At 36.8% G+C, this 17212-nt stretch overlaps 1 long non-coding RNA gene across 1 annotated transcript in view; it reads right to left on the bottom strand.

Moving 5' to 3' along the window:
* LOC148076600 (uncharacterized) overlaps positions 1 to 17212 on the bottom strand; it is a 201489-nt gene that overhangs the window by 98226 nt on the left and 86051 nt on the right. The window lies entirely within an intron of this gene.

The following is a 17212-nucleotide window of genomic DNA, read 5'->3' as shown; positions in this document are numbered from 1 at the left end:
GATTAAGATAGTGTTTATAATCTGTTGCCATAGTGATATTTAAAAACCTAACCACCAAGTGACTGCAAACATTAATTGTAAGTTTGACCAGAAATAATAATAATAAAAAAATACATTAATCAGAGTAACTTTTCAAATCTGCCAACTCATCCTACAAAACTTCAAGTCAGACTCTGTCAATCTGCAATCAGAAACGATCAGGGTTGAATCCACATACCTGCAGGGGCTATGTTGGGGTGTCCTTGAGCAAGACTTTGAACCCCGAATAGCTCTTGGCAACTAGAGCTCAATTTCCCATATTGGGGATAAAAAACTTACATTTCCTTTATTCTTTATTATGAAAGAAAGAAAGATGAAATAGAGCTTAAATAATTCCCTTGGGAGATATTCCCCAATTTCCATTACTCAACAGCTCGTCGCCATGAGCAGCACAACAAGAGACAACTTTGAAAAGGAAACCCCTTCATGTTAACAGAATTCAGTCTAACAGCAGTGTATTTTATGAACACACTCACTATGCATATCATCAAACGCTGTTTTGTCCTTAATAATGTGGTAAAATGTTGCGCTAAAATGTAAAGAAACGACCCTGAGATTTAAGCTGTTTAATGTTTAGCTTTATTTCGTTGCCTAGAAGGAAAGGTAGTGACACAGAGTCGATGTTTGATCAGGCTGCATTGAAATATATATGTGGGTTTTTTTATTCTGTCCTACTTTTGCTCAATACATTCCCTCAATATTTATCCTCTTCCACCCACTCAACTTTGACACAAGTTTAATGCAGTAAAACATGGATGTGCAGCGAGGCTTCAATGAGGTTACTCATCTCTCTGACCTTTTCGTGAACTCGCTTTGTTGGTGCTCCCCATATTGCAGAGCTTCCTCCAGGGAAGAATGTTTAAGCAGCTTTTCCTGCACTTCAAAGGCCGAGAATGTAGGCCTGCTCTGCATAATCAGGTGGGAACAGATTTTTGCCAGAGAGGCAGGAATTAATTTGTGGCAGCGCCAGATGTAATCATTAGACCCCTGTTCATCGACAGTACCGGAGGTGGAATAAAAGGAATCACAGGAAAGGTTGTTCGGAAAACTGATTCACTAAAGTCAGATTACAGCGGCTAATTTGTTTTAGGAGGAAAAGAAAAACTCTTTTGATGTCTGATCATTAAATATCCAAGAAATCAACTTCCAATATTCAAGAAGGCTTCACAATTTTTGTTTTCTCTAAATACATATTAATTCATTCATATTTACATTTGGTTTTTATTTCTAAACCTTTTATATATATATATATATATATATATATATATATATATATTTTAGAAAATTACAAAGAATACCTATTTTTTTTAAATTTATTTTTGGTAAATATTGAATTGTAAACAAGACAAAAAGCAGTAGAATACATTAAAAAAAAATCCTATTTTATGTATTTATATTTGGTAATTATTAAATTATATACAAGACAAAAAAATGGTTATAATACCTTCTAAAAAGAAAATACTATTTTTGTATTTTATTTGGTAAATATTCCATTTTATACAATATGAAAATTAAATAGAATACATTAAAAACATCCTATCTTTTATTCATATTTGGTAAATATTCTATTATATACAAACCATTTTTTTCATCCTCCCATCATACTTAGGCCATTTTTATCTTCTTTGTCTTCTTTAATTTTGACTTGACAAACTCTCACAACCACAACTTTTTCATACTCTTGGAACCCTGCCGGAGGCGCTCTAGCAGGAAACACAATAGTGAGACAAAGAGGTTGATAAACCTTCATGATTGTGCAACACACGGATAAATTATTACAATGTAGATGGTAAAATGTTGGAGACGGCAGCGTAAAGAACTTATTCAATGCAAAAACATGAGCTTTCAGAGGTAACAAAAGCAGATGAAATTGTCTTTTTTCTCTGTAGGTGTTACTGCCCCTTTACAGCCACTGATTAATAATGAACTAAATATACAATTTGTGTAACAGGCCTTAGGCGTACACATGTTCTTCTATTTTTACACTTAGTTGTTGCAGCTTTCATTCAGCTGCTCTCTATAGTCATAAAATCACGATACAATTAATCCTTATGTAAGTAAGTAAGTAAGTAATTTTTATTTGTATAGTGCTTTTCCAGACCAGGGTCACAAAGCGATTAAACAATCAAAACAATATTCAATAAAGTGTATACTTTAAAGATCAAGATAAAACTGATAACACAACACTCATTTATAAACATGTTCTCCATTGATTAAAATGACTGTAAAACAAAAAAAACATGTAAACGTAGTTTAATCTAATAGAACGGTGTAAAATATCTAATATCTTAATTGCTTTCGAAACTTTTCCAAATCATGTGGTTTTTTTTAAAAAAACGTTTAAATAATTCAAGTTTCCAGCTCTAGGAAGCTGGTTTCTATTCATGTTTTATTAATGTTGAGACGGCGGGTAGAATCGATGTTGGTGCATTCTGTTGTTGCCAGAAAATAAATGGAACGAAGTGCGAGAGTTACTGTAACAACCTGTAGTTCACGGAAAAGAGACATTCATCCGGCAGACGTTTCATCATCCTTTCATTGAGTACTTAGATGTCGAGGAAACCAGTGGAAAGAGATGTTTTCAATTGAACCGATTGGAATTTGGGGCAAAGTTGTTTCTATCTTTTAGACTTCTTCTTCTCTAGTTGGATCATTTTTTTCACACAGAGTTTATTATTTCATTCGTCTCCCTTTTAGTTTTGCTTTTGACACATTGTTAAAAAATCAAACTCCCTCGTATCTATTTTACTAGCCAGGGTGCCTTCGACACTGGATTCTGAACCCCGTGACACGCTCGGCGATGACTCAAGCATTAATAAGTAAAGTTTCCTCAAAATGAATTGCCGCATCTCAATTTTGGCATCACCTGTGAGAAACTTCCCGACTTCAAAAACCCCGTTGAAGTGGTCACTCCAGAGCGAGCAGGCAGCCTGCATAATAGATTTCACGCACAAAGTCGAGAAGGAAAAGGAAGTCGGAGAGAAGAAGAGCTGATTAGGACTGATACGTTTCAAACTGAAATAGTTTCATGTTTTCTTTGATGTTTTGCGAATTCACGCCGAGGTGATTTGTTAATGCTGTGTTTTCCTCACACTTAAAAAGTCAAGGGGGGACAAATCAAATGGAGATTTGGTCCGGAAGGTCAAAGTTTGTTAGCCAAGATGCTAACGTGGATGAAGCTTTATGAAGCAGTGTCATTATTTTCAGAGTCCACTAGATGGCGGTCTCTGCACTGTTTTACTTTGTTTTTGAACAACTGAAACATCATGTCATTTTCAAACTGATGGCGCCACCCACTGCCCTTTAAACAGCATGACACTGTTTCATGAAGCTTCATCAACGTATCACTTATAGCAAGCTACAGCGGTTGATTCACAGTCGTACGTAAAAATATAAATAAATAGATCAGATTAACTCTAGTGTCTCTGTGAAACGATGGTTTATTTGAGAGTCACAATCTTCATTCACAACAGTAATTTAATAACTAAATTCTATTTGTGTTTACCATTACTAAATCCATATCATGGTGAGAAGTTAGTCCAGACACATTACTTTTCTAAATATGATGATGTATTTTTCATTGAATGGAGAAGGTAAAGACATTGGCCAGTGAATGTGTCTTCTAAATGAGGAATTAATTCTGGTATCTGCTTTCATTCTTCAGTGTCTCCATCAGTCTACCCTGGTCATCCAGTGTAACGTTGCAGGTTGAAGCCCATCATGGTCTTTTTAATGGGTTCAGAACATATAACTGTACTCTCGCTCTTCTCAGTTTAAAGGTGTTCAAGGTTTTGTTCCAGACAACATAATGAAATAAGCTCTTTTTTAAGGTCAAATTTCATTGATTGATTCAAAGATTTAAGTGTGTCTTAAATAGATGTACTTGTCAGTGTCTGTTAATCAAAACCCTCTTTTCAATGAAATATATATGTAAAAAAAATGTGTTTAAGCCCTGCCCACTGAAAATGCTTTTTATGGAGATAAAATTGTGTTTCCGTAACAACGCCCACTCTTCGGGGATTGGTCGATGTTTGTCACTGCCCGTCATCACTCCCGGAAGTCTCCACCTCCAAGGGACTTGTTGTATAAACAAAGCGGGCGTGATTACAGCTGGCTGGAGGAGGAGTGAAGCCATTATTACTTCAGAATGGACCCTGCTCTTGTAACCTCTCGTTCGCTGAGATTTCAGACGGGGGAGAACTTTATAAAGTAATAAGTTAAAAACATGGTCATGATGAGGGACTTACTGCATCTTAGAGAGGAAGACTTCAACATTTGAAACATGTAAGTGAGTCAGGAGAGTTGTGTTTTCACTTTAGTTGCCCTTTAAATTGGTAAACATGATTTTTTTTTGTGTGTTATGTATTATTGTGTTTGGTTTTTTCTCTCGCAGGGAAATAAAAGTATTGACGTTGTTTGACGATGTTAAAGGTGCATAAGGTTACATCTTAATGGTGTTTCATTTGGAATAAGAAAGGTTTAAAAAGAATCATCACTCACTTCCTTGGACTGTTACCCCTGATAATGGAAAAAAAAGGGTAAAGGTAGGATTTTTTTTTGATTTTTTACAAATGCCGATTATTTAAATGGAAAATTTAAACATTTGGAATACAGGTAAATGGACCTTTGAATTCAAATTAAATTATTCTCACATTGCTGTGTACTTCACATAGTGAAGCTTTAATGGAACACAGTCAATGTTCACTCAACTAAAATGAGCAATTGTGACGCTGTACAAAAGTCACTATCTTAGACTGTAACATCAATGCTGTAGAACCAAACTCCACTGGTTTCTGTTAAAAAACTAATGATTAATTTATAGAATTTGAGTTTTACAAAGTGATATGAAATGAGCTCCTTGGCAGAGGTTTGCGCTGCCATAATCCTTCTCATCTTCCCATTTATTATTTCATTACTCGCATCAAATTCTTATCTCTTCAACTCTAACTTTCCTGCTGGACAACCCACACGACTGCTTCACTGCTTAAACCCTAATGCACTGTCACACCAACCGCCATCATTCCTGTTCCTGTCGCAGCATCTTGTCCTCTGCTGGTCATCACTTTCTTCATCGGTGCTGGAATGTCCAGCTTGGACAAACTGTACTCCCAGAAGATCCTGTCTCTCCTGCTTCTCCTCTGCTGTCGGTCAATCCTGAAAGTGACAGCTTTACTTCACCTGTCACATCCATTGACGGTCACTCCACTGGTTTTGTCATTTTTGCTGTCTCTTCCTTTGTTTACCGCAAATATTATGACTCTTGTTGTTATTTACGGTCGACTGGGCCCGTGTCATCGCGACACGTTGACCTCCTAACTTCCATACCTGCCTTTCCTCCATGACGGCGAGACCTCTGCAGTCATCTGTGAGACAGGTGGCAGAAGGGAAATGTCTTCTTTTTATCCTCCATGTCAACTTCCTTACCTGACCCGCCTCCTCCCTCTCTCCCCCCAAGAACTCTCCACTCTCTCCGTCTCCTTGTTGACTTTTTTTTTCTCCCCCCTCTGTCTGTGTCAATGCATCTGGCTGTCTCTCTCTCCGCCCACCCCATCCCACCCCATCCCACCTCCCACTCCCTCTCTCTGCATGTCTCTCTCAGCCTTTAATCTTTCCTCCCCTGGAACAGAGGTAGACACTGATGCTCGCTGGCTTTCCTCCACCCGAAATGTCTTTACACTTGCCCTGCCTCCTGCAGTGGCTTTACTAAGACATCATTTCCTGGCTTCGGGGTCCAATGTGGCGGCGGAATACTGATAATTGCAGAGCCGCTGTTTGTGGGAGTTGGGCTGCATTTCAGTGTATGTCTTCAAAATAGTTTTGAAGCCAAAATTGGGGGACAAAGCACACAGACAACCAAGGTTTTGCAACCAAAAAAGTTTTCTTATTCTTTACCTTTAAGGGCCCCTATTATGCCAAACCAACTTTATAATTAGTTGTATTTGGGATGTTCTGTTGTATCTCTGGTGCTGCGGTATGCTTGTGAAATATGAATCAAAACTGTCCATGCATTTTTAATTATAGCCGTTTTTTCAGCTGAGAGACCAGGATTGACGAATATTGTTTCGTGACAGTGGAGAAAATCTAACTGAGTATCACCAGACAAGCATCATTTAAGTAGACACTTTTATTGAGTTTATTTTCTTGTACACGTTGAATGTATTCTGTAGTGACAACACATTAGGTTCTTCTGAACCTTGATGCTCAATCTTTGCTTTTTCTTTTTAGCTTCCGCAAGAATCTTGTCACTTATTTACAAATTCAGTTGAGTGCATAAAAACACAAGACACATTAATCGAATCTTGTCTTTTGGGACCTACTTGTAACATATGCTTTTCTGCTCTTAAGTTATTTGTATTTCTTTCAACAACATGACCTACATTATACAATTATGGGATGTTTTCATCGTCTACCTTCTATGCATCACATTTATATTAACTATAATAACTTAACCTTTCAAAAGCAGAACTTTAATAGTCCAAGCTTCTTCTAATGTAATGTGTAATGTGTCAGACTCTAGTTCAGACACATGTACATCTGTCTGCCGATCTTTCTACTCGTCACGGTCGCAAAAGCTGAGAAACACTTGAGACAAAAAACCCTGTCCTTATGAATAGAAAACCCATGAATTAGGTGACTGAGGAGTTTTTTTTAAGACCCTCTTTTGACTAAACTAAGGTTGTTTTTGAGATGACATTATGTGACTCACATTAGCCAGAAAATAAGGGACATTTTATTAAATAATGTTGCGAATAAACCGACTTTCTAATGAAATGATGGCTGAAATAAAAATGAAGTGTACATTTTTGTGTCTAGTTCACTTCATGTCCCCAATTAATGTGGAACGATTTCAGATACTTTAACTAGTGTTTACTCATCACGACTCAATGTAAAACACCTAATCCTGAGCCACACATTCCTTTTTTCCTCTGAAGATTCAATTAGCAATTAATTCTACCCTGATCAATGGAAGTGATCAGTTCCAAATGCCCACAGACAAACACTGCTAAATGAAGCCGCTTGTGCAATTATTGATGGATCTGGGTGGGAGGAAAATTGGCTGCTTGTTCACTGGTTATAATTTATTTTGTCATCAGGTAACTCAATTATTTTGGTAATGATTCCCATTAGAATAAGTTAAATAAGATTAATATGTGTGTTTTGAAGGGATGTATATGTGGATGCATGTTGTCTTTTTCTTTAGATTTCAAACTATAAGTCAGTGTAAGAGGTGTAAACATTATTTCTTCACAATAATATAGAATCTGGTGGGTTTTTTGGGAAGCTTTAAATATTTCCAAAAGCACCTCTGAGCCACAGAATACACAGATAATCGGGACATATTCAGTTGCCCGTGAACATTTATTTTACTTTAAGAGTCTTTCCCAAATGTCTTTGAAAAGATTAAGTTGATAATTTGTTTGTATTTGGATGGATCAGACAAAATATGGCTGTGTGTACTACACATGTCACACAATTGGACATATATTAAGGCTCGATCTGATACTGATCTAGAATAATAGATCAGGCTATAATTTACTATCACATTGTGTACTAACTAGGGATGTGAATTGGTGAAAATCTGGCGGTAGGACACGTATCACGATACGGGGACAACAGTACGATGTATTGCGATACTTTAGGAACAAGAATATTTTTGTAGTATTGTCGAGTACTTGACTCTGGTGTTGCAGAATTTACAGACGGCACGACTCTTGACAAAGTCAACTGCTTTCATTTGTTTTGAAATTCAAACATATCCAAACATCAGATGTAAAAAGCTGCTGGAGTCAACTGTATCCTCTCGTCCACAGTCATCTCTCAGGATGGAGGACGTAACGATTGCTGCCATCTAGAGGCCTTAGTTTAATTGCAACACGAAAATCAGCAAACGTATAAATATTTGTATGTTTTTTGTATTGTATTTATTAAATCTAATTATTATTTTTTACTGTAAACCATAAAATAACCAGGGTAAAAGAATAAAATAGAATTTGAAAGCCCAGAAAAAACATTGATACATTATTGTGAAAATAAATATCGCAAATATATCACCATATGAATACCAGTTAAGAGCACCGTATAATAATAATCATGGTCGCTTGTTTCTTGTTAAATAAGGTTTCATTCCGGTATCGAGGAAAGATCCTTCAAGATGCTTCGAGTAAGTGGATTATACGACTAAGACCTGAACATCTCAACTATAGGAGGTTGGAGCCTTTAATTTAGGATTGAAAGAGGAGCTGATTAGAGCCGGTGATTTTGAAGGATTTATTGGAGCAGTGGTGCGGTGGTGAACAAAGGAGAGCTAGTTTGAAGACTGACATTTCTCTGCTCTCATTCCTCTCTGTGAGTTCATCTTTAGTCATTCTTCCTCTTACATTCCCTCTCACCGCGCCGCCCATTCATCTTTTTTCCTCCTCGCCGGAGTGATGGCTCAATCACCATTCCTCACAGCGCGGCTGGAGAAAAAAATGAGCAGAAGGAAGGAGCAGAAATTCTTGACCACGAGGATGAAAGAAAGTTAGGACAGTTAATTCCAACCCGACTCTCGTTCTCCGTTCATTCTCAGTGATTGATTTTTTTTTTTCTTTTCTTCTATCTCAGCTGCAACTTTTAAATCATGAAATAATCTATTAATTATGACCCACGCTTGCTAGTCCGAACAGAGCATCTACTGGTTATGAATCTGATCACTATATGGTAATAAATGATTTATTATACTCGCTATTTTTCACCCCCCCTCGTCTCTCCTCCCTCCCTCCACCTTCCCTAAGTGCTAGCTTGCAGCCTCGAGCCTCAGGGATTCACATGACTTGATTGTGTTTTGATGTTCTTGTGAAAGTTACAAGTGCACTAAGCACTCAAGACCCACAATACACATTTGCACACTCGGCTCAGAAGGAGCTGTTGTGGAAGGATTGTTTGTGCTATGGTAGCCTCGGATATATCTTCATCATCTCCCATCATACCTTAACCTAATTGTTAACTTCTCCTGTCATTTGTTTTTTTTAATCCGAGTCTTTTGAATGCACCAAACTTACTTTTTCACCTTTGGACACCTTGAAGTGTGCATTCATTACGCTTGACTAGTTTTTAATGAATAATGGAGGCGAGTAAATTGTTCTACTAGTTGTAGTTTAATTATCTTCATGAATAATAAAAAGTATTTGTGGGTGCCCTGAGATGCTGCTCGCGGCAGTTAATTATCACGTCGCCCCGACCCCTTTGTCATCTTATCCGCCCCGAACAAGAATCCGCTTAATTCATTCCTCGATTCCTCTTGAATTGTGACGCCATTTTTTTTCTCCCTTTTTTACGATAAAATAAATCACAGACTTTGTAAATCATTGAAAGGCAGGAGGAAGCGTTGCCGCTCTACTGTGAACACAGTCGTATTATCGCACTGATAATATTCTCTGCCGATTGTTCTTCTGCTAATTAAATGTTCATTAAAACCTGATTAAAACTCTCATCACTTTCGCCTCTTCGGTCCCCGGACGTCTATTCCTCACAGCCATGTTTCATCTGCTTGTTGTCACGTCAGCTCCTATGAGTAAAATAAGTGCATCTCAATTATTGCTGGGCTTTAATCTTTAATTCCTGCTGTTCTCCGCTGAACATAGCGTTGAGTTTTCAGCCTGCACTCACACTACCAGCTATATTGATAGAGAGACCTCTGGTGACTTCACACTGAGCTCCAATGTCTCATGTGATCTGCCGTATTAAATTCATGGGCTCGTGTTGAACAGAAAATACATGTGGTAAATTAATAAAACTCATCTCATTTATTTATTTTTAATTACATGAGATTGAATTTAAAATTGCAAATGTTCACATGTTGAAACTTTTTTTTTTAATTAAAAACGGTATTTGATTATTATTTTTTAAAAACCCTAATTTATTATATACAATATAAAATAATTTAAAGGTTCAATTATAATTATTTTTTAAATAACTAAATAAAAAAGAATATATATTACCAAATGAAATCCATTAATTAAATTCACTAAAAAAGGGTTGACACTAAAATTCCAACATTTTAATATTGAATCTAAAAAGAATAATATTTGAATAAGTATATCAAAGTCTATGTGTAAAAAAAAGAGAAAAATCCATATTTTTAAAAAATATTATTGACCTTTTAAATTCAATCTAAAAGTTGTGGCACTTTTCTGCCAAAATTATTATATTGAATTCAAAAGGCTACTAATTGAAAATAATTTAATTTAGAAAAAATAATATTTAATTATTGGAATTAGAATATCAAACTATATCTGTAAAAGATGAAAAAGATTATTATTTTTTTTTAAATTCAGCCTTTTAGTATACAAATTATTGAACTCAAATGTTCAATATAAAAACCTTTCAACCTTTCAATAAACAAATAATTGAATTGAATTATTCCAAACATATTTGGTTCCATTGCTTAAAAAAATGTATTTAGACATTTAGACAAAGTTTAGATTTAGCATGTTAAATACTGAGGGCTCTGATATACTGTCCTGTCCATCAACATCTTAACTCCAGGAGAAGGACATTTGACATATCATGAAATAAGTTCCCCTCTGACAATACAAGATGCCTCTGTGCCACTACAGCTCGGTAATTACATATTTAAGTATCTTGTTTATTGTCACAATGCAGCCACTTTCTCGCTCTATGTCTCTGTGAAAGGAAACGTTGCTGCAGCTCCTCAGCTCATTATGACACCAAACAGAATAACTCTTTAGTGTCAGACCAGGACATTTATGAAATGAGTCCAACACGCTTGTAGACATGCCCGTTCATATGAATCTGTCGAGTATGGAGCGACACAGACGGATGGATAATGTTCGCGGAGAGAGCTCAGGCGGGTTATTTACCAGTGGGTGAGTCACGAAAGCAGACAGAAATAAAACATAAAATCACTTACATTAGAAGTGAAGTCATGACTTCTCTCTCCTCATGAGATCCTCTATCACACGCAGAGCTCAGCTGAACTCACTTTACCGATGTTTGTGTGACCCTCAGCTGCTCTTTTGATATTTAAACACTTAGAAGCAGGGATGGATAAATGCACTATGCAAGCGGCAAAGCTTACATGACCAAAACTAAATGTGTTACATGAATACATGTTTCATTTACTCAAGCAAGGTAGCAAAGTTTGAACCTGACAGTGTCGTACCGACTTAACGAAACAGAAACGTTGATCCAGTAAAAGAATGCAGGTAACTTCTAATATCATTATTCAATTTAAATACAACTTACACTCTAAATTTGAACGAATAAAACTATTACGTTTGTCAGATTCATGCAACACACTTTCTCATAGGATGATAAAAATTGAATAAAACATGACAATTAGTGTAAATGACTACATGTAAACCAGAAAAAAGGCCCCTTTAAATAAACATTCAAATGCTTTGAATCATACTCCAGGATGACTAAATGGGTGAAGCAGAAATGAAGTACAAATATTCATGAGGCCAACAACACGGTCATTAGGGTAAATTGAGAGGAAAAAGCATCAAAGTAATTAAAATAATGATTCATTCTGACACGGGAGATTCATGGAGACACTAAGAATAAGGAAGATAAGACGTTTAAAGTTCAGATAAATATAGATTAATTGTGAAATATGCGACGGTACCATCGGCTAAATGAGGATTTGTTTTATTTAAACTGATTGAGATAATGATTTTTCCCGAAGCCGACGCTCGCAAACAACCTAACGATTCTTCATTAACCATGCAGGACTTGTCATGTATTTGAAGTCCGGAGAGAAATATTTGGACGAAATTAACCATAAGTCTGTTGCTGGACCACAGCGTGGGAGGATTTAGCTGCAAGTTGCAATGTAGACATCCTCTGTGGTCAGCGAGAGGTCAGCAGTCTTCTGCTACGCTGTAAAATCTCCCCAGGAGGAGAGAGGCACAGGTCTCACTGACTCATCTTATCCAACCGGGCTTAATCCTTACGAGAGCTCTTCTTTAAAGTGAAATGAAAAGAAGGGACGGTGGAATGGGTTCAGATAAAAAATGTACTGGATGTTGTGATGGACCAGCTTTGTTAAGTTAAGGTGTATCCAAAGAAAAAGCTGACAAACCTTCAGTCGTTATTGAATCAATTTACTGAATCCACTCTGACTTGGAAAGACTGAAAAAATATGCAAGATAATGGTGACCTAATAATACTTTTGCATTTAAGGTAACATGGTGTCAAAATGCAGTCCCTCAAAGTGTTGTTGAACTTTACTAACTTTTACTAGCGTCATGAAACAGTGTCATGTTGTTTAGAGGTCAGTAGGTGGCGCCGTCAGTTAAAAAATGATGTGATGTTTCATTAGAACAGGTGTTCGAAACATAGGAAAATAGTGCAGAGACCGCCATCTAGTGGACTCTGGAAATAATGACACTGTTTCATGAAGCTTCATGAGACAATCACTAGACTAAAGTGCATGAATTGCATCCAGGAAAGCAACAGATGATTAGAAATCCATGACTTGGATGTGGTGCTGTTTGTTGTTTATAACAGTAACCGTTTATGTAATGTAAAAAAGAATTAGTTTAAAAAAGGCCATCGGTATTTCTTTCATTTATATCAGTATTTCTTTATTTAATTTGTAATATATAACTGCTGTTTTTACACACATGGACATTTTTAATGGCATGTTATAGACAATAGTTGATTCAGTAATACAAACAACATTTCTTCTCACATTTATATATTTTTGTTTGATTTAATATTACATTTAATAAAACTGTTCATTTGCAGAGTTGGGTTGCATTGAGACATATGTAGTAAACAAGGCTTGATTGACAGTTTTTATGGTGAAAATATGAAGGTAAAATCAACAGTCAGCAAAACACCCTCAACATCTGATGGTAAAGTGAGGACCACATACTATACACAAAAATAACATCAGCTCCAGCATGACATCGGGTTCGATGCAATCCCAGTTTCTGTAGAGAATCAGAATTTTGAATGACTAAAACAAACAGCCTAAACAAATGAGGAAATATTTCCACTCACACCCACTGATAACCTCTGTAGAGGTTTAGACTGTGTTGTCGTCGGCATAAATAATCAAGTGTATAACTCGACTGGTTCGCTAAAATATTCCAGCAAACATCTCGTTTTGTGGTGTTTTGAAGAATTTGGCCTTTGAGCCACTCAATGACAATTTAGATTTACTTTTTTATTTTTGGACTGTGTGTTTGTCTGCATAAATAATGAAGTTTGTTAAGTGGGTTATATTTCAGCAAACATCTCTTATGTTGTCAACAGAACAGTGTTTTATTGTTCGAAAAAAGTATTTGCAGGAATGTTTCAGTTTGTCTCAATTCTACCTGGACTGCTTGTGTTACAAGTACTGCAGTATTCCAAAGATTATATGAATCTGTATTATTGCTTATTTTTAGAGATAGTTTGCATGTATACATGGAAAAAACACATAAAAAGAATATAATTTTCCTTTTTTAATCATTCAATCAACCAGCCATTTGAATAATTTTTACAAAAAATGTTTGATACAGAGAAGTAGTGACTCATAAAAGAAAGACAAAACTATTATAAAACAATGTATCAGAGGAGTAACAAAGGACACAATTATAAAAAAAACATTCCGAGCTACTTATGCAAAGTCATGAGTTATTTGTTGAGTCACAACTTCCGTCTGACTATCGATAATCCATAGAGTCTTCTTTCTGTTCAACACGAGTTTCTTCAGTCTGTCAAGTGAGATTAAGCGTCGACCAACAGATTCAGAGGATGAAGAGATTACAAGGAACCAGAGAAGGTGTTGTCAGGCAAAACAAGGTTCAAGTTTTCAAAGAATTATCTTTTTTTTATTTCATGTTGTTGCATTTCTTTTATTAAAAGAAAATAACATTCCAACAGTTTGTTGATTGAGATTTTTGACCCACGTGTTTAAGCATTCCCTCTATACTTAAAACATTTAATATTTGCCGAATGATGGAAACATTCCGTCATATTTGCAGCCTGACTCTTCCTTTGACTTTGCCCAGAGAATAATGCCCTTCTCTTCCCGCGATGGTCAGAGACAAGAACGTGCAAACCTGTAGTTATCAAACACTTTTGAAGGGCGCACAACCTTTCCCGTCCCACAATCATTCAGAGGACTCAACATCCCACTGGGCCTCTTAGACAAAAGCTTTGGTTAAATTCCTCAAACCACAAATCTGGCCTTCTCCTCCTGTCACCCCGATCGATCTTGTAACATCAGGGGTTCCACCGCGGTCGCACATCAATTGAGTTTTTCTTTCTTTTTTTTTTGCACCAATCGTTGGAACAAAAGGGATCTGTTTAGGGAAGCAAAACAAGTTGTAAGCAAGCAAGTAAGTAAGTAAGTAATTTGTTATTTGTAAAGCGCCATTCTAGATCAGGGTCACAAAGCACTTCAATCAAGCACACAATCAAAAGCAAATAAAAAATAGAAAAATACCTAGAGATTTATACACTTTAAAAGGCCAAGGCAAACACAGGAGTCCCAGACAATCAGGTAAAAGCCTGAACAAATAAGAACGTCTCAAGATGTTTCTTGAAGGAGTCAGTAGATCATCAAACACAGAGGGAGATGAAGATCGTTCCAAAGCTTAGGAGCAACAGCCTGGAAGGATTTCTCTCCTCTGGGCCGGAAGCGTGTTATGGAACCATCAGTGGATTCTGATCCAAAGACCTCAGAGCCCGAGCTGGGGTGTACGGCTGGATCAGATCAGTGATGTAAGGAGGAGCCTGACCATGAATAGATCTGAAAGTAAGAACCAGAATTTTAAAATTGATCCTGAAAGAGCCAGTGAAGAGTTTTAAAGATTGGAGAAATGTGAGTTCTTCTACTAGAGCAGGTCAAAATTCTCGCTGCAGAGTTTTGTATTAACTGCAGGTGAGACAGATCCTTCTTTTTTAGACAAGAAAATAAATTTACAAATTACAATAGTCTAAATGAGAAGACACAAATGTATGGATTATAAGATACATATGGTGTTGTGACACGATTTTCCTAAGATTAGATTTTTCTCAGTTGAAGGAAACAGTTTTTGGTCAGTTGGTCGGATCAGTTATCTTGAGGTTTAGGTTGATGATTCTAATTCTGATGTAAGCTGCAGATTTTTTATCAGTTTCTCCATTTTATTATCCCTCTTTAACTCCAGAGTCCGCCCTCCAATTATATGAACATATATGTACGTACAGTACGAATGTATTAATGCCTTTCATTCATCATCATCATACATACATAGATAGTGTGACGGTCGGTGTGAAATGGAGCAGTACATAAGTCATGTTTAATGGGGTCTTAGACCTGCCTCCTCCTGTGGGTCTCATGTCACATGTAATCACCACTTCAAATACATGCCGACACACATGCACGCTCACGTGCACACGTGTCCTACTCTGGGAAGCAAAGCTCGGAGAGTCAATATTTGTGCTGTAGACAGAGGAAGACTCCTCACCTCAGCCCAGTGCCACCAAATCATGAAATATTCAGAGCGAGAGAGTGATGGAGGTGGAGAGAACAAGTGAGTGAGGGGGGGGGGGAAAGGAGGGAGAGGTCACGCATAACGCCGGGAAAGATGGACGGTGGAAGTGTGCGCGTGGGTTTTGCCTCGGCTGAGGATACAAGAGGAGGACGTGTCGGTGTAAAGAACGAAAAGGGAAGAGGAAGAATTAGGCTGGAAAAGAAGGATTCAGCGAACGATAGGATGGACGGAGGGAGAGTGGAATGAAGGAGGGATGCTGCTGGTTGGAGGGCATATGAAGACGTAGAGTGACAGGCAGGAATAATCAGGTAGTATATACAGGGTATGGAGAGATTGTTGGAACCTATGGTCTCTCACTGCTCAGTCTGCAGGACAAAAATGATTTTTTTTAAACATCTCCTTGAATTCAACCTTTAGTATATCAATTATTTATTCCCATATACTGAGACAAGGATGTTGCTACAGGAAGCCGAGCAGCTCAATATGGTCCAGAAGTCACACAAAACTAATTCTTTATCCTTCGTTTCAAGACTATGACTGCCTCAACTGCTTTACTCTATCAGGAATATCCAGACTGTGTCAGTCATTATTACACAAGCCTCTCTGTGGACGTAGTCAATAAACTCTGCCAGTCTTGGGACTTCCCTGGAAAGAAACCATTTATCTTCTTTGGACAGCGCTTTTTTCTTTACCATGAGCTTCTGAGATTAACACTATATAAACATGAACATCTCGTCCCCTTGATGGGGGGTCAAGTCAGTGGTTGTGACGCTATTTTGTGTCCGGAGAGAGACGGAACTCGCAACTTTGTGTTCAGAGGTTGACGGTTTTCAGGTGACAGGTGTCTGCTTTTGATAACTTTTGATTTGACCTTTATATCTTCCCCATTAAAAAAATGATACATAGTTTCAAACGCATTCCAACTGTACACAAGAACGGTTATAATACAGATAATAAATCAAATACAACATTTTTTATCAGAGAAGAAACTTTGTAATACATAAGCATATATGTATTGATTAATTCATGATTTGAATCAAATAAAATAAAAATAATAACATGTATTCATACTGAAAAGGTTAATAAAATGATATTAAATGTTGATAATATGACATGTAAGACAGCCTGGATTTGGACAGAACGTCAAAAAACTGTCAGCGCAGTGGGTGTGAGAATGAGGGTTATGGATTATCACACTATGTTGGTTTTATTTTGAAGCATTTTCCAGTATCTGTTAAGAGAGCTGCGTTGATAAAAGCTGTTATGTTGATGCATTCATTGCAATATGAAAAACCAACAAGCAAAAAAAGCAACAATTACATCAATAGATAACTGTAAACATTATGGCTGTGGTAACAATGTCTTGTAGTCGATATTAATTTAACTTAAAATCAGGAATAAGCTTGAAATATGGATCAATAACATTGTCAGAAAGTCTCATTATGGGTGGAAATGAGCTGCTTGGCAGAGGTCTGCTCTCTCTGAGTGCTTATGAAGTTTACAAGCCGTACATTTACGACATGAAAATCTATAAATCAAATACAATAAAAAAGCTATTTGGGAATTTACTAAATGAAATACTTCATAGTCGGCCATCATCAGCCAAGAACCCACTTTTAAAACTCACTCTATTTTTAAACATTGTTATTGCTATAGTTGGTCCTGAGCTGCTAATGTTTACTGTTTAAAATGATGGG

The sequence above is a fragment of the Callionymus lyra genome, chromosome 6 (assembly GCF_982586985.1).
Source record: "Callionymus lyra chromosome 6, fCalLyr1.hap1.1, whole genome shotgun sequence".
In the NCBI taxonomy this organism is placed as follows: domain Eukaryota; kingdom Metazoa; phylum Chordata; class Actinopteri; order Syngnathiformes; family Callionymidae; genus Callionymus; species Callionymus lyra.
The sequence above is the reverse complement of the archived record's forward strand: the minus strand, read 5'-3'. Positions and strand labels throughout refer to the sequence as shown.